The 19,755-nt window shown below is 29.4% G+C and overlaps 1 protein-coding gene across 1 annotated transcript in view; it reads left to right on the top strand.

Moving 5' to 3' along the window:
* Positions 1-14,041: 14,041 nt before the first annotated feature.
* The window catches only part of LOC126770726 (protein yellow-like), a 31,848-nt gene continuing 26,134 nt past the window's right edge, over positions 14,042-19,755 (top strand). The window contains exon 1 of the mRNA XM_050490250.1: positions 14,042-14,215. The gene's annotated coding sequence lies outside the window, so the exon portion shown is untranslated. The remainder of the gene's footprint in view (positions 14,216-19,755) is intronic.

Raw genomic sequence — 19,755 nt, 5'->3', positions numbered from 1 at the left:
TGTTCCCTTGTGTTATTTTTCATTATAATTTTTTTTGGTTATTAGTTAAAGAAATACGTTATTATTAACTCTGTGAAGGTGTATTTTTTAACTAACTCTTATGAGTTTGAATTATAAGAATTCGAAGAAATTGCAAGAAAACGAAAAAATTGTGGTGTATTATCAAATTTTTTACAGATCCTTTTGGAAATTTTGAAAGCAAATATTTTTCATTCTTTTTCATTTTGTAAAGTAGAGTTATTTATTAAGAGTTCGAAAAAAATATTGATAATATCGGGCTATGATTTTCAGTAATATAATAAATATTATTATATTAAAGATAATGAAAACGCTATTATTTATTTACACAAATATCACTCATATCTGTATATTTTCAATAAACTAAGTCTTACGGAATGAAAAAAAATTCAGCCATATTTGTATCCAAAAATGAGGATAAGCTGTTAACATTTTCCTTAATAGAAGTGGCTTTTGATCAGCAGTCGAAAATTTACAGGCTCTTACTTTACTTTTACTTTACATATGATAAACAATGACGTCCCACTATGTAGTCGTAAAAACAACAATTCAACCCGCCTGATTACGGTGCACATATTCAGGGTAAGTGTTTTTTTCCGGTTTCACATAAAAAAAATTGTCGATCGAAAAATTCGAAAAAGGCCAAGATTAAGATCTCTTTTGTGTAATACCATATTTGTACCGTTGGCAGTCGAAACATTTAGACCTTGCAATGGCTATGCAATTATTTTGTATAAGCTTAAATGCTTCGTACTTACATAATAAAAAATATAAAAATGTAATTTTATTTTTTATAATGAATTACTCAAGCAGCTTTCGCTTTAGTTCTGCTTTCATTTTGGCGTAGCCGTTGAAGGTTTAAATCCATATATGGTTTTTATTTTGAAAACTTGTGATTGTGCTACAATACAATACACAAATTTAAAATAAATAAATTAATCTATTTATTCTCACTTTATTCTCCTGATATTGTTTGATTGCAACTGATTTGTTTATTACTTCATTCTTTACAATTTTCCGACTATCCCTACTTATGTGTTTTCGATAAGTCCCGATGTCATGCTGAACGCATCTGAAAATGCCAGATATTAACAAATATCACGTTTTGAGAGAAAATCATATCCATAGTAAACGTTTTAAATTGTTCTGCTATGTAGTTCAATGAGGAATAGTACATAAGTAATCTAGGTTTAGCAGTTTCATGGTTAGCTTGTCTGGTTATAACTTTAGTGTAGAGTGAGGTGCCAATGTATAAATCATTTTAGGTAATTATAACCCTGGTTCTGCGTATGAATTTATATTTATTAGGACAAAATTAACAACGCTATTTTGTAAGTATTCTAAGGATGCATTAAATACTAACCGTGCAATAAAGGTAAATAAACTGTAGACAGTGAATATAAAAAAGAATGTAAAATTATATAAACATTAACCTAAATTAAAAAGTAAATGTAAGTTTTATGCGTATACTTAGTTTCTAGTTGCTACGTGTGATTTTGTAGTTCAGATATATAACTTTATTGTTATGTTTACGTTAATTATATTCCCATTTTTTTTAGTTTAAAAACTTTTTGAAACATGTTAAATCTTTCATTGTCAGAGGGGGAAGGCTTTTTCGTATAATAAAAGACAAAACAGATTTCATAATTATATAAGCTATTTTACATATTTTAAAAATATTTTAAATACTAACCAGCACTGTAAATGAAATTCTATAACATTACAACTCGATGTAAGAGCAAATTCCATATTTAGCTTATATTAAGACTTCCGATAACTCTGAAGCCATGACATTTCGCATAAAATTAGAACGTAATATAAAATATAGGTATATATAGGTAAAAGAAAAGGACAGCAAGCTCTAAATTCTATAGAACTTGAGATATTATGTAGAGTACACAATGCTATGAGGTATTTCGATACAACTAGAACAAACATAAATAAACGTAACGATAATAAAAAAATATTTTGAATGTTGCTATAAAATATCCTGATCGATTTCGACCAGTGCGGCCAATCTCAAGGAACACTAGCCAACTGCGCAGGACATATTATTGTGAACAAGTGTGTGCGCAAACACAGGTGCACACTCTATTCTCTTAGTCTTTTACCCTCATAATCCGATGTTCATATTATTTTAAAATACAAACATTTATTTGTATTGATGCTGGTATTTCGTCATTGAGCTTACTTAAAAGTATAGGTTCAAGTAATTGTAATAATTACGTAGTGACTTTTATTTTATTAATTCGATTTATGATTTTTCTTATAATTGTTTTTTTTTTTAATTTTTAAGGTTACTTTTGTTTAATATTTAATACGATTACAATGTTTTAATTACTCGGAATCAAGTTCCATATGTAAGTATGTAATTCGGGATTTTTAAGTAGATGTTTTGTATTTGTAGATTTTTAACATTATATATTGTAATATAGTGCCGCCTGTATTTTGGCCACACAATTTTTTTTATGTTCCTTCATTAGGCACATTGATATCGCGATGTTTTTTGGCTAACAGGATGCCACTCAGTTAAACTGCATTAATGTAATACGAATCTATACATACAATAAAATTGTAACAGGCTGATGTCTGTACATATGTGTTTTGAATATAGTATGATCTCACGTTATTAATTAACTTAATGCTAAATTTTATTTTAATTTAATTTAACAGATTTTGAGTAAACTAACGCCACACTTATACAAGTTAGTCGTTCTGTATAGTTGGTACTCATAAAAGAAAACCATAGATGTACGCTGTTTATCATTTTAAAGGTTTATTCAGTCGCATGTGGGGGCAAAGGGGAGGGGGTTTTTCTTCTATCCCCGGTACCATTTCTTGAGGAAATGGACCGATTCTGAGATATTGGCAAAAAAAAAATTTATAATCCGAACCTACAAATTAGGATGCTTATCAACAATTTCGAAACTTAGTGGCTTTCGTAAAGAGTGAAAAGAGTCGGTTTTGTGTCAATTTTCCATAAAAAAAAGTATAAATCTAAACTTTGTAGTTCTATTCTAGTTCAATTATTCAAGATACAAATAATCATATAACAGTGTTACATTTATTATTTATATACATGTTTTTTAACATTAATTAGTTCGACGAACGGATCTAGTTTTTGCATTATTAATTACGGTCTATTTGAAATATTTCCGCGTTTAAAAGTTATGATAGTTTTTCTTAATATTCTCGAAATCGGTTCATTTTCGTGCGACACGAGTGGTGTTGTTGCGATCAGGGCCCAAACCTCTACCATATAAGACATTATGTTTACCCAAAATCGTGCAATTACGGTTTATTTGATGTATTATTGCTTTTGAAGGTTATGATAATTTTTCTTAATTTTCGCGATTATCAAATAATGAAATTGTGGACCTGAATATATGGGTTTTTCGATAGGGATTGTTTTTCGTTAATCAGAGTAAAAGCATTTTGAAATGTTTAAAAACAAAAGGCACACATAGTGGGTTTACTTATCAAAAGTAGTACAACTGCCAACTGATAATGGTAACTTCGAACTTCATTATTTAAAAGATTAGTTTGACTTCAATTTAGGGGAAGGCCGGGCAAAGTGAATACCTTAATCTTTGACGGGCTATGGGAAGGGAACCAATACAGATAGATAATTAAAAAATTAATAAAAAACCTTATTGAGTTTGAAACAGCTTTTATTGAACTTATTAATATTATCAACAAAAAACACGTAACATCAGTACTTTACATAAAATTATTAATCACATTAAAATTGGTACCGCTATCCGCTTTGCCCAAACCACCGGGTAAAGTGGATAGGCTCATAGGGCAATGTGAACATAAGATTAATTAAGGAACAATTATCGAATGATATAAAAAAACATTGGTAAATAAAGGAAAGAATAATAAAAAATTTAACTAATTAGTCATGAGTGCAGTTGTCACACAGAAATATGCCATTTCTCTCACAAGCCATGCATTTTTCGTGACATTGCTTGAAGGAATTGCATTGGATCCAGTCATCAACCGGCTGTTCGTTAATTTCCATATATTCCTCTCCACAAAAACAGCACGTACACTTTTCATTATTTTCTTTGTCCTTAGATCCTTTATGTTTAATAAATAATGTTCAAGGTCAATTTAGCATTTTTGTTCGTTTTAGTAATTTTGGTTGTTTTGGTTCTTTTGTTCGTTTTGGTAGTGTCAACATCTCTTTAATCTTTGTCAATATTTTTTAATAATTTGGTACTTTTAACTAATTTACCTTTTTTTCTCCTTTATAGATGTGCTAAATCCAGCTTTAAATGCTAAATTACTAGCTTTTCCATTTTTATACCAATTTTTTGGATATGTTAGATCGTTTCTTTTTGCATAAATACTTTAAAATCTTAAACTAGCAAGATTTCATTACATAGAGACAGATAAAAAAGACAGGAAAAACTCAATAAATTTTGTAAATGAACATTCATTTGGCATGGATTTTTTTGATGGGCAAACTGAATACGGTGTCCACTTGGCCCGTGTTCACTTAGCCCAGCGGGTTCTTGTTGAATTAAGACCAACCTAAAATCTAATATAGTAACAAATTTTCAATAAAATTCTTAGCAATATTTCAGCAAGAAAACATGAATTTTGAAGATAAAATCGAGCCAATACAATAGTACTATATAAACATGAGTAATTACAGAATAACGTACCTTGAAAAGTCGTAAGCAATGTTCACTTTTTAATTTTTATTATTTTTTTCGCAAAGGACTCATGACTCGGGCTAGCTATATTTGTTTATAACTGAAGGGCGCGGGGAGCACCTCGTGACGCGACGGTAGCGCACTTGAGCGCTTTATTTTAAAATAATGGAGTGTATCCGCTTTGCTTGGGTTTCACTATGCTCGGCCTTCCTAATTGACTTTACATGGACTAGACAAATTAATATCGAATACTGCAAAATTAATTTATTTATTTAGAATTTAGTACATTAATCACTAAAGGACATAGCTATATGAGGTCATTACAACATTTGACATTTGTACGCGATAATTATAAAATTGCAAGTAACTTTCTAAACTATAGGTAAATATATGGCCTAGGTATAAAAATAAAATTCTAGACAGATTGAATGTGATTTTTAATCTATTTCGAGTTTATATACTGGTAATAGAAAAATAAAATGTTTAAAATATCATTTAACTACACTTTTAGACTGCACAACGGTTGAGTTTCCAGTTTTCAGTAGTAAGTAAATCTTTTTCAGATTACATATAGGTTTTATGTTAAAGTAAGTGAGAATACAACGGTAAATTAAGCGACACGACACGAGTTTTTTTTTTCGTAAATATGCAGTCAGCCTTTCCAACCTTGAGAACTAAGATATAGAGTCTCTTGTGTCTGTATGTTGTTGCTTGGCGGTAGAATATGTGATTACTGGATAGTACCTATTCAAGCGAGCCCTGCCACCAAGTAAAGCCCTACCAATGCTAAGATTTTTATTGTTTGCCAAGCTTTAAATACCTGATCGGCATCTGTATAATATGTGTTGATTCATGTGGGCGTCATGTGCGTGTGCTAATGCGTGTGCGTAATTGCTTTTAATATACAACAAATTAGAGGCAAATGGTTTGTTTATTTAGTGAACACGCTATCGTTTATTATCCTTATCACCTTACCCTACCGTATGGTCAAACAACAAATTGGATTATTAAAGATTTGTTTACGTTTAAACACCGAAGACGAATACAATAGATGGACCCGGCGACTGGTAAGAGAACAAAGGTGTTTACCTGAATTGAATTCGAGTGAATTTTATAACATATTTCTATGCAACAAACTTGCGTATATTTATGTATACAATTCGATTTAACAAACTAATTCACACAAAAATGTGATTCCTGTCGAAAGTAGCCGTTCAATTCAACCTCGTGGTTACGTCAAACAAGGGTTTACTGAATCTGGTTCCGTCAAGGTCAAGTTCCGTATCTCAGCCTACTTTTTCTTTTAAAATGTATAATTCTATGCCGTGTTCAAAAGTCGTACTATTTGAAGATTAAGTGGAGAAATAAAATCATTATTGAAGTGCATTCAAGTCACGGACAATAATTATGAACTGTCATAAATACCTAATGCTTAATTAAGAATGACTATGAGAAAAAAGTTGTTAGTTAGTAGTCTTATAAAAGGATTATTTTCACAAAGTAAGAATCATTAAATAGCGAAAATATTGTAGATTCAACCAAAACCTCCCAACCAAATTCAAATTCATCAATAGACTTGTAATTTGAATCGACTCTTTTAATTATTTTTGTAGTAGAATGCAGAATTGGAGATAAATTAATAAACATCTTCAAAATTGGATTGATGTAAATACGTAAGGATTATTTTCACAAAGTAAGAATCATTAAATAGCGAAAATATTGTAGATTCAACCAAAACCTCCCAACCAAATTCAAATTCATCAATAGACTTGTAATTTGAATCGACTCTTTTAATTATTTTTGTAGTAGAATGCAGAATTGGAGATAAATTAATAAACATCTTCAAAATTGGATTGATGTAAATACACTTTATTCAAGTAGGCTCAACTATTCTAGATAAGTATTTAATAAATTAGAAAATATTTTTAACGTATTTAAAAAAAATAGAATTGAAGTTTTTAAACTGGACTACTATTGCCATAATAAACATGTAAATAAGTATCAATTTTATGAATTATCTATATTTGTGTATATAATAATATGTTGCGGGATGAAGCTTTTAATGCATATATATTAAAAGTCATTTATTCTGATGGTAAGATCACTTACTAAAACTACTAAATAATGACATTTGCTGTCCACAATTTTAGGTTTATCCATATAAATAAATTAAATTGAACTATCTGTCTGTGATTTTAAAATATAATTATCTCTTTTTAAGTTAATGTGGCTATTTGCGAGTTACCAAACAATCAACAATCAACATGTATTTAAAATATAATATCAAAATCATTTAACATTAATATAACAAGAAAATTATCTCGAAACCTTCTCTTTAAAAGGAGAGGTGGCCAAGCGGAGCTGTGGGACCACTTTCAGCGTGTATTGTATTACACAAATTATGTAAATACGTATATTGAATGGATTTTTTGTGACTGCAGTGGTCTGAAACCAGGTCACTAACCGTCATTGAAATTGCAAAATAAAAACATCTTCCGTAATCGTCGCGAACAAGCTAAATTTCCCTAGATGTGGGCGGTATACGCTAACTACCTATATTATATCGACGAAATTCCAAGTAGGATACTTCAGTGGTAAGCTCAATAGAGAGAGTTACATTGCCATTTCGATATTTAAAAAGTAAGTAAAACCAGTATATAATTCCGTTCATTAGTACATTAATGTTAATAAGTGTGCCTCTGCGAATAACATTCTCTGTCGAATGTACTTGACAGAATACAATTGTGAAAGATTAAATGAAAAATTCAAATATGTAATCTCTGTTCTAGGTCTTAAATATTTTGATACCAGAAGTTTCATTGGTATATATTTATTTATTTAGTATTAGGTACTTTTGATTGAGATAAAATTGGTATCTGTATCAATTTTTGTATCAAAGTTTTAACCGTTTATTTATAAAGAAGTGGCTTTATTGTAGGCACTGGATGACTATACATTATTTAGCAAATTTGTTTAAATCATTTATTTAATTTTTTATATGTACTGATTCCTCCTACAAAAGAAATTTAAATTGATTACAATTCATTTGTCCTCACGGCCCTAGGGACCTAGGCATTTTGTTTTCCCCTACATTATTGTACGCCACTGGTGTACAGTAAGAAAAATCGTATTAATTATCTTGTGGCTGTTTATGTTATGTTCGTAATAAAAATGCAATATCTAACGCAATAAACAATTATCATCAGATCAATCCTATCTATAGCACAGTATAATATTAATAGTAACAGTCCTCCAGACCGATTTCAGCCAAGGCCAATCTGAAGAGAGATTAGGCAATTGCGCAGGACATTTTATAGTGCACAAGTTTGTGCACAAACCTTCCCTAACTCTCATAATCCGATGGGACGGCAATTCGACAAAACCGAAAAGAGTTCAGGCGCAGGTCCAACCGCTTTACGGGCTTTCCGAGGCACGGGAGTATACACACTTCCAACTTCCAGACTCCGGGCTGCTATTGAGAATTTTCGATAGAAAAACTCTATTACTTTTTATTGGTCTGACCTGGGATTAGAACCCAGGACCTCCGAGTCTGCGGCCTTACATTTAACAACTAGACCAACGAGGCAGTCAATAGAATATAATATTAGTATAGATGTGTATAACACCGGTTGATATTTTGGTTCGAGCTAATTTTTAGCGGATCATTATCATCATTTTAGTCTATTTAATTGAGGTAATCTCAAAATACATACGTGATATGCACAAACGTTATAACGTAGTGGAAAGCACAAATTACGTGCGTTTAAAAATGTTTATATTTTGATTGATCGAAGTCAGTGTCAAAGAATTTGCGAAACAATAACATAATTATTTAATAGTGAGATTTTGCGGCATGAGACCATGTAGAGATATTTCTAATATATTATGTAAGTTTTATGTAAGTAATGAAGCCGAGATAGCCTAGTGGTAAGAACGCGTGAATCTTAACCGATGATCGTGGGTTCAAACCCGGGCAAGTACCACTGAATTTTCATGTGCTTAATTTGTGTTTATAATTCATCTCGTGCTTAACGGTGAAGGAAAACATCGTGAGGAAACCTGCATGTGTCTAATTTCATTGAAATTCTGCCACATGTGTATTCTACCAACCCGCATTGAAGCAGCGTGGTGGAATAAGCTCCAAACCTTCTCCTCAAAAGGGAGAGGAGGCCTTAGCCCAGCAGTGGGACATTAACAGGCTGTTACTGTATGTAAGTTTATAAATATTTCATTAAAACTCGTAAAAATAAAAAATACCGACTAGTTTTCGTGACAATAAACACCAACCACATTATTATATGATCTGTATACCTCCATTTAGCTATAAGCAATACCGATATTACGTAACATATTTATGTTTTCTGTTACATATTTAATCAGCTAATAGTACAATTCAGATTACTTGTCTTTTATTTTTTATTTCAATACGAGTAAGAAAGTAAAAACAAGTTCGTTGAGGTCAGGTAATAATGTAACTTTCCAACATAATATTTGAGGTCCTTAAAAGTTAAAGAGTTTATTTGGAAGGTTAAGTGCTTTTAATGAAAGTATTTTATAGTTTCATTTAAATACTATGTGTCAACGTCCACCTACACCTTTGAATACTAGCAAAGCCATTCTGCTCGTTCTGTCAATACAAGTTCGTTACTTTATGTTCGACCTGATCATAATATGTATATAAAAAATTATTGACTGCGATACGCTATTTTGATGTGTGTACTTTTTAAAGATTAAAGTTATTGTAGTCATGTTTAATACCACTTTCTGAAATTTCGTGATCAATTTTGGAGATTGTATAATTCACTGAAGTCAACTTAGTGACCTAAGCTAACTTACTTTTGCTTACAAATTCGTTGATATTTTACCTTTCATAATGAAATTAGTTATGGAATATAATAAACTTAAGTTAACTTAATGCAAAACTAATACAACTTTTACTATATACTTTTAGATATTTAAAAAATATATAATGAACTAAATTAAAAAATAAGTATTATATTATGCCTCCATTTCGAGGATGGTCATCTCAAGAGTTTTTAGTTCGTAAGAATCCCAAATAACCCGGTTTCCTCAGGTTACCCGGGGTTTTGGCAGGTATTTGTGCAGGGTTGTTCGCAGAGAGTCCTTGCAACTATTACTTTATCTGCTTGGGAGTTACGTCACTCTTTTTCATGCGCACGACAACAGCCTGTCTTGACTTATGTTGAGCATAGGTAAGGAAAGAGTCACAGGAATATTTAAACAAAAGTCTATTGATTTTTCCTGTGATCCATAGATTTTTCTCAATACTAACTCCACGCTTTTTAATCATTTGTATATTATTTTGTGATAAACCTTATTACCAGTGTTTTTTGACAAGAGATTTTAAATTAAGGCTAAGATAAAAATACCTGGAATCTCATTATAAGATAAGGAAGGAGTTCCGAACTAAAAAAAACGAAAAGTCGGAACTAAGTTTTATAAATTTATCTTATAAGCCTCGTGATTATATAAAATACAATAATTTAAATAAATTGTTTATGTTTCGTTAATTAATTAAGGCATAAAATGTGGTTACCATAACATCATACTTTTAAAATTATTATCTTTTAAACAATTTTATGCTTATGCTTTTTCGGCTATATATATGTATGTAGGTAAAATGTATATGGTTTTTTAATTCTTTATGTGCACCAAGCCACTTGGATTAGCAAAATGGAATAAGCTTCAAGCCTTCTTAAAAGAAATGGAGGAGACTTTTTGACAGTGGGATATTAACGAGCTGCTCTAACTAAATGTATCTTATTAATGAACCCACAACCCCACTAAGGTAAATGGCATTTTAAAAAACACTACAGTGCGCGGCAATATAAACAATTTAATTAAACTCAGCGTCAGCGGCGCAATTAAAAAGTCCCGCCTTCTGGAATGCAAATTTCTTTGTTCGTTTATTTTCTATTATTTTCATGTTCCTGCTAATTTATATATTTTCTGACTAATATGTCAAATACTTTTTTTTATTGTATAGGTAGGTGGATGACCATATAGAGCACCTGATGGTAAGTGGTCATCAAAGCCCATAGACATTGGCATTGTAAGAAACATTAGCCATCGCTTACATCGCCAATGCGCCACCAACCTTGGGAACTAAGATGTTATGTCCCTTGTGAATGTAATTACACTGGCTCACTCACTCTTCAAACCGGAACACAACAAGTACTGCTGTTTTGCGGTATAATATCTGATGAGTGGATGGTACGTACCCAGACGAGCTTGCACAAAGCCCTACCACTAATCAAACTTGTAACCACTCCACTTATCCGCCAGAGTATGATTTTATATTTAAATACTAGTTAATCAAATTAAATAGTAACTCCGCTAAAAAGTGTTAATATTCATCTATTATTTATTTATGCATTACTTAAGTTATAAAAAAAAAATCGAATTCATTAAACGTTGAGTCCAGTTCCGGGCCGCTATTAAGAGTTTGACAAAAGACCTTTATTTTTTGACCTGAGATTGGAACCCAGGACTTCACGATTTTAAGCCTTAGAAGCTAGCTAATATAAAAATGAAGCAGTTCATTTTTTCAAGTATATAATTAAGTGTCGAATGAATTAGTTTGTAATCGTTGACTAAACAAAAAAGTTTTACAAATATTTAGTTTACACTTTCTTATAAAAAACAATAAGAATCGCTCTAAAAACACGGTATCTTATAGCACTATATATATGAAAATGATTACCTAACTGGGCAGTAAATAAGAGTGGAATCGAATACATTATATAGTTAACCACAATTAGGTGTATAATGTATTCATATAATTACTTTATATTTTATTAACAGGAAAGAAATAATCTTGTTTAACATATTATTCTAATTATGAAACTGTTGCTTTTCATTTTAAAAATAGCCGTCAAGGATGTTTAACACATAACGAAATTTTACTAACATGTAATATATTATTCTAAAAATAGACAGCCTAGATTAAATATAATAATTACGAAATCTTAATAAAAATACCGCGTTGGATCAGATTTGTAAGCTGATAGGAGCCGAAATACGTTTTGCTCTAATTGATGTAATAGAAACTTTAGTCTCTTCCGACATCAGGGTAGGGCTTATATTTCCTGTTGCTCTCATAGACACATTATCAAGCTATTATATCAATTGAGGACAAAAAATCACAATTGAGAGCCTGGGAACGCTGATCAAAGTTACAGCATTATATTTGTACAGAGTTATGTGTTCTTGCAATTTTGTTTAAGTATTTATATTTGTTCCGTATTCAACTAAGAATATAAGGGAGATATGGCCAAAAAGAAATAAGGTTAAATACGAATTATGTCGTGAAATAAGCTCAACACCTTCTCCTTAAGACGAGAGAAGGCCTATGTCCAATAAGTAGGACATTTACAGATGTATTTTATATTGCTTTATGCTCTAGGGCACTACTAATTTTATTGAAGCAATTTAGGTTTTCTTTACTATTTTACAATTTTGACTAGTTTTTGGATATAAATAGAAGAAAAGTTAAGAAATATTGTCTATACGATTACCTATATGATATGATTGTTGTTTACGAAAAATCAAATTCTTACGTTTAGTTATCTTTTTTTAGATATTAACTATTATTCGTTATTATTAACTGCTGATACTTATCAATCTCCTTATTTAAATGAATTATCTCCTTTTTTATTGGTAAGTTTGTATATTCGATAAGGTAATTTCTAGTAAAATATTTTATTAAATGTGTACCGTTAATGTACCGCTTATGAACATTTTTAATACTTGAAAAAATGTTTATAATATTTTTAATGTTATGATGAAGTAACTGTCTATTTATACATATAATAAATCTGTAACTGATCGCTGTCTGTACATGGAAGATATATGAGTAAAATTATTACCGGGGGTCTTTATCAACGCAATAGAACCCAAAACAATGATTATTAGAATTTTTGTCTGCTTTTCTGTTTATCTGTTTGTCTGTGCGTTTGTGCACGCTAATCTTAGAAACGGCTTAATATATATAAGTGCGGTTTTTACTAATGTATTGTGGTTAACTGGACTTAAAATTTAATGTTTGTTTTATTTCAATCGGTTTATAAATAATAATGTTATGTCAATTTAAATAATCAGATCGAACATTTATTCGATACAATTGCTATAAAATAACCGTCCTTCCAATGTAAGTTGAACTCAGATCTATATGATCAATCATATTAAATAAGGTTAAGCTTATGCTGTTATATCTCGGTTGACTCACCCATGCCTAGATATATGTCTATCTTTTAAGGTTGACTATAACCTTTTGTATGGTAGTCAAATTTGTTCTAAAATAATGCATTATTTGCAGTCGTTTTTATAAAATATTGTTTATTATGAAAGATATTGGAGATAAGACCATAGACAGTTTTTTAGTATTTTTTATAGATTTTTATTGTTGAAACTACTCATAGATACATGCGTATTTATTTTTGGTTTGTAAATAGCTTTGTGATTTTTTTTAATAGGTATTTCGTTTCGTTGCTACATATAGATTTTTTTCATGGTTTTTTTAAATGTATATTGTCGATGTTGGTTAGTTTGACACGTAAAGTAAATATATACAAATAAAAATTAAAAATAGTTACTGTAAAAAATCGTGACCGCGTGGAATGGTCGCAAGAATGCTAGCAGCATTTCCCCTTTGAATCACAATTCCGATTCTCTGGGCGAAAAATGAACCAGTTAGTTAGTCGGTTAGTTGTTATAAGTACTATTTAAAAAAAATATATTAATATTTTTTTTATAAAAAAACAGATTAACGTTATAGTTTTAAAAGGATACAATTTCCTGTGAAGGTATCGTTTGTAGTCACAATGAGTAAGGCACAGGGAAGTATGTCAGAATAGTTTTACGGGAATGATATTTATCTCATGTATGATTCCAATTGTATGTTGCCCTATCTAGATCCGGGTGCGGCAAAAACCGAATAAATACTAATATAATAAACCACGAAAATTAAAATTAAAATGTTGTATATACTGAAATATTATACGTCTCTTAGTGATTTTTTTAAGTTATACGTGGTTATAACTTTAGAGGAAATCTTGATTGATTATGAAATTAGGTGATAAAATTAATTTTATCTATCTGATTTTTTTAAAGAAATATATTTCAAATCTAAACAAAAAATATCTAAACAAAACTGATTATATATTTTCAATATGTATTAAGAAATTATGGCCATAATTAAAATGACCTTGATTTTATGAGACCGTAACGAAATAAACGTATCACATTTATGTCAGAACAATGATATAATGATAAGATGTCGTTGGTATCGGAGCCAGCGAGTCAGGGCTGTTGGCCGCGCCTTCAGGACCACTTTTACTTTTTAATTTTTTCGTAGAGGGGCGAATGAATTCAGTGTGCGTATAATGCTGTTCCTTTAGTGTTGTGTTCGGGCGCAACGCAAACTCACGCCTTTTTGAGCATTTTCTCGGTTAACACGTGCATCGATTTGGAGTGCGTCGCCTTGTCGCCGGCTTGGATATTGTTTTATTGAGGTAATTATTAAAGTATTAATACTACATAAATTATAAAATATATGTATTATGCTCGGTTTTGATTCAGTATTTTGTTTTGTACCGTGTGTATTTTATTTTATTATAATTGATATGAAAATGTACGAATCGAAATGTTTTTACGAAGAAAACAAGCGCAATAATATTGGTAAATATTATAATTAAGTACATAATATGCTGAATTAGAATATATAACACGTCAAAATCGTAGTGATCAGAAAGTCTAATAATTTAATTTTTAAAAAATTGTCAAATAATTAAAATGTTCATGAACAGTCATGCTGTTAAATACGTCTTGGGTCTAGGGTTATAACTCATTTATTCATATAATATTCATCAGGATAATTATTTTTCTCTTTCAATTATGAGCTAAATAAAACAATGCCAAGGTTTTTTTGCTATCAAAAATTGTAAATAAAGTACAACTACCCCGTGCCTGGTGAAATTTTCAACTCCGAAGTTTACTAACATCGGAGACAATGAATTAATGTTCGTGAGAGAAGGAAGTTGTTTCAAAGCTAAATTATATCGCAAATTATCGCTAGTGTTTTAGTACAGGTGAAATATTAATTAGCGAATGATTTTCATAGTAAATAAAAATAAAACATAATTACAATGGTAAAAAATAACCATTTATTAGATGATAGCATCGATAAATATTTTTATTCATTCTGGTTTTTATTAATTAACTTAAATCTTGTTCAAGATTATGTTTAAGATAAATAGCTAAATAGTTTTAGTTAGATAGTTTTAGTTTTTCTTTTAAAGAATAATATTAAGGCATAGTATTTTAAACAAAGAGATTGTGTGACAGGTCCGCCTCTGATTTAACTTTGATTTAGTAAATATCGTGAAAAGAAAAGTTGAATAAAATATTTGTATATTCTAATACGTAAAATTAAAGAAGTATTTAATTTCCTAGAATTACATATAAATATTTGGTGTAAAAAAGTAGTTCTTGTAACTCAATTTACTTTTGTTTACAATCTGAAATATTCTATTTATTATGTATAGATACATATTATCTGATATTATTTTATATATTGACTTATATAATTATTATCTTATAAGATTATTTATTATATAAAAAATATTAAATCTTTACATAATTTACTATATATAGATACATAATATGCCATAAATACTAATTAGTACAGAATAAAGAAGATTATTAATTGTAGAAAAAAAATAAAACCTTTTTAGAAACAAGCTTCATTTACTTCATATAGATACTCTACATAGAATTGCCACCAGCACAAAAATTCGAATATCAAATATTCGGTGCGAGTTTTTTATTCGATAGCGTTGACGTTAACTGTGATTTTTATGGAATTCCAATTAATGTAACTAGACGGCTCTTTTTATTCATTCCAATTATAATATGTATATTTTTATAATTTAAATTGCTGTTATGTAAAAATAGCTGTTATTAGCTGTAATTTTATATAAAAAAAAACGAATAACAGCGAGATAAGAAACGATTAGGTATAATATTAATGATTATTGGGCAGCAATGATAAAAAAGTTACACCGAATTTAATGTTCAGTTTTAATATCTGTACATTTTACCTAAATGCAGTATGGATTAAACGCCAAAAACGCAAAGTATAGCCTTACCAAATGTAAAAAATAAAATTTAAGGTAACCATAGACAATATTGATTTTAAATTAACCGATACGACTACGATAATGTACTAATGCTTACAAAAGTTCAGTTGAATTTTTCTTTATCATCCCTAAATTGGAAGTAACAAGTCGTTGTATTAGCTTAGATGATTAATTAACTAACTAAGGTATTGCTGGATTAATATATTATGGTTATTTTTATAAGTATAAGCGTTAGAGTAATTTTATAGATATTGAAACTGTTTGCAATCTCATTAAAAGAGCTGTTCGTGCTATTTATAATATCGAGCTTGAGACACTCGGGATTTTTATCAGTAAAGTACACTAGTAGTCGCAGTACAGTTGGATCACTTTTTTATGAATATTATATAATTATTTTGATTCAGCTATTGTCTTTTACAATGGCCGAATCGAGAATTAAAAATGAACACTCCTCAGCCGTAGATAAAAAATAATTTAGATTTATATTTTGTTTTACAAAGATTAGTTTTATTTTGTTTAAGTGCAAAAAATTAAACGTTAATTATCGAATACTGGGTAGAATTAATTGTAATAGATTTTAGAATCTAAGCACATGTGTAAATTAAATACATGCATACGTAATAAATATAAACATCGTAAATACATACACGTGTTTAAGCAATTATCCTATACCATTAACGCGCCACCTATTGTTCGTTAATGGTACTATGCCAGAAACCTTCACGCCAGTGTCAACAATAATTGTACCTACATACAATTTCTGTTTCAATTCAATCCGATGATCGATGCGTGAATGCATAGCATACAAACAAAAACAAGTATTATTTTTTTAATATATACGATATCATTGCATTGAAAACATATTATGCATAGAATTTATTTAAAACACGTCTTTTCTATAATGTTCACGGTGAAACGTTGAAAGTTGCTAGCGACATGTTTACGAATATCTAGTTGTGTCATGATATTCTTCGTCTAACCACCATAGATATCGCATTGTAACCCTTAACACGAATGCAATACGAGTTAATATTTTTATCAGTCTTTTACTACATACTTTATTTCTTATGGTGCATGTAATTCACGTATGTCACTTTTACCGCAAAACGGAATCACTCTCAGTTTCATTCAAATTAGCCGTAAACTAGTTACTGTGGCACGAGGACACCTTTTTAGCTAACTACAAAAGGAGGATAGTACAGCGTTTGTCGCTGAATTTAAAAATTATAGAAAAAAACAATATCTGCTTGCATATTACATACTTTTATACCATTCGAAACTTGTCGGTTTTAATATCAGAAGATATGTTTAAGCACAAAATACAATATACACATTACGTAATTAATCTTATTTGCAGTGAGTAGAAAAAAGCTATCGAGTAAGTCAGAGTAAGGGATGACAAAACTATTAAGATATGAATAACCACATATTTACACTCATAATTAATACGGCTTTGTCTATAAATGTTTCGTAAAGGATAAGTTAAACAATAACGTTAAATAAGCGATGACACAAGCGGTAAGTCAGTGTTCAAACTTAATACGAGCTAAAAAAATTTTATAAATAAGGTTTGTTATCGATGAAATTACATGACATATATATCTATATACCGATGTGGTTAAATAAGTTGACTTTCCTTCTATTAACAGTATAGTTATTAATAGTCTAAAGCACAACTTTGACACCGATTATGATGTTATACATGTAACATACGTGCCATAGTATAATAAATTGTTACAACAAGGCTGTAATAAAGACAAATCGTTGTTGTAGTATAACATGATCGATAGTTTCAACACAATATGTTGACTTATTGCCTATTGTTTAGAATAGCCTATTAGCAACATACTGAATACTAACTTTATATCCATTGTTTTGAATTTACATAAGAGAGTTTGAACACCGGTGCCATGTTAGTATTATTAATACTATCCTCTACATATTGGTTATAAGTATTTTATATTTAGTATATATTATATTTAGTATATAAAATGAAACTTTACATAGAAAAAGAAAACGATGATTTCTTGTAAAGTTTATAACAAATTTGTTTTATATTAAAACACTAGTCCCGATTATAAGCTAATCTATGCACCCGTACTGTGTTCGAACAACCTTAGATATTGTATGTATTTACTTAAATATATCATAATGTTTCTACTACTTGTTCGAATTGCAAACTATGAATATACTATTCATACACAATTTTTACTTACATAAAACGTTTAAACGTTTTGTTATTTATTTTTATAAGGATTTATAATTTTTGACAATTAAATTAAGCTATAACATAAGTAATAGCCGACGATTTTTACTTATATAAAGCATGTAAGTTATAATTTCAAATTATTAATTAAGTCATAAAGTCTATACCCGTCCCGTGAAAATATAAACTGAAATAATATGGAAAAAACAAACGAAATTCATCTATTTATAATATCACTATTGCACTGGCATTGTTTTAGCGAATAAATTTATAATATATTTATAATATGTATGAGTAAATTGATTACGTTTCAGTAACATAATTACACTAAGTAATTGCTTAAAATGATTTAGTTAAAGACTTGAAGATGATTTGTTTGTGCATTAGCTACACGCAACTTACCAACACAAAACAAATAATTAAATGTAAGACATTGTTTAAGTTTTCTTTAATATAAATTATTTTTGTAGCAAAGCTAGTAAGTTATATAAAGTAGCCTTAAATCGCGTAGATAACCTTTAAATTTAAAATACTATATCGAAAACTTTTGATATATGTTTTTATTGTTATAAAAACTATTATTGCATAATATAAAAACTATTATATCCATAATTATAAAAGATTTAGTCTGTATTAATAAGTTCATTTATAGTCTGTTTCTTAATATAATAATTTAAATCAATGATATAAAATGTAGATAAGGTTAGGTAAACTAAATACTTCATTGGTGTTACCTTTTTGAATGTAACCATACTATTTGTATCTGTCTAATAGTTCGATGCTATCTATATTATAAGTTGTAACACGATTTTGAAATGTTATCATTACTTAATTCAATAAAAACAAAGTCATTAATTATGTGACAGCTTGTCTAGAATATGGAATAGAAAGTATATTCAATATTTTAAAGACAAATTTGTACCTACGTTATAATTAATTGTATGGCAAATCGATCGCCTAGATTAAACGCCAGTGCTATTAAAATGATCGAGGAGACATGGTCATAGTTGAGTGGATTACTTAGCAAAACGCATCTCTCAGGTAGCTGTTGGTAAAATAATTAGGACGGACAGCTCTTCGAATTTCACGCGCCTTCGCTAACAAACGAAAGCCAATTATAATATAAGTGACAAACAAAATTCATAAAGAAATAGAGACTCCGCCCAGTGTTAATAAAATATACTTTCAATTAAATTCTAATTACTAATATAATTTAAAAATAATAATAATTTAAGAATATTCCCTATATAAAATTAATATAAACCTCTTGTTAAACGTAAATTATGGGTTATAGTAACAAACACTTTCTACAGATTATATACAGAATCAAGAAATTACACTGTTTTGTTACAAATATTATAATACAGTTAATGATCCAAGCGATCTATATTTGAAAATGTAAAATTGGTATAACTTACCGCATGTTCTACGAGTCAATCTGGTTTTTTTTTAAACCAGTTTTACCTAACGGATTGAGATTATATTTTGCACACACTTTTGGTGCTGTTGACTACAAATTTTAGTATACAAATACTTATTTGCTTAAAAAGGTGCCTTTAAACGTAGTTGTTGTCGTAATGAAGTTTATTTAAATAGCTTGTAATATCTCTTAATCTCTAAAACTATTGATACTAAAGTGGAAAGTGTAGCCGGCAATTGTTACATAGCTACTCGTACAATAAAAGCTTATAATTATTGTAGTGTTATT

Source organism: Nymphalis io, chromosome 9, assembly GCF_905147045.1.
Source record: "Nymphalis io chromosome 9, ilAglIoxx1.1, whole genome shotgun sequence".
Taxonomy (NCBI): Eukaryota; Metazoa; Arthropoda; class Insecta; order Lepidoptera; family Nymphalidae; genus Nymphalis; species Nymphalis io.
This window is presented reverse-complemented; position numbering and strand designations above follow the sequence as displayed.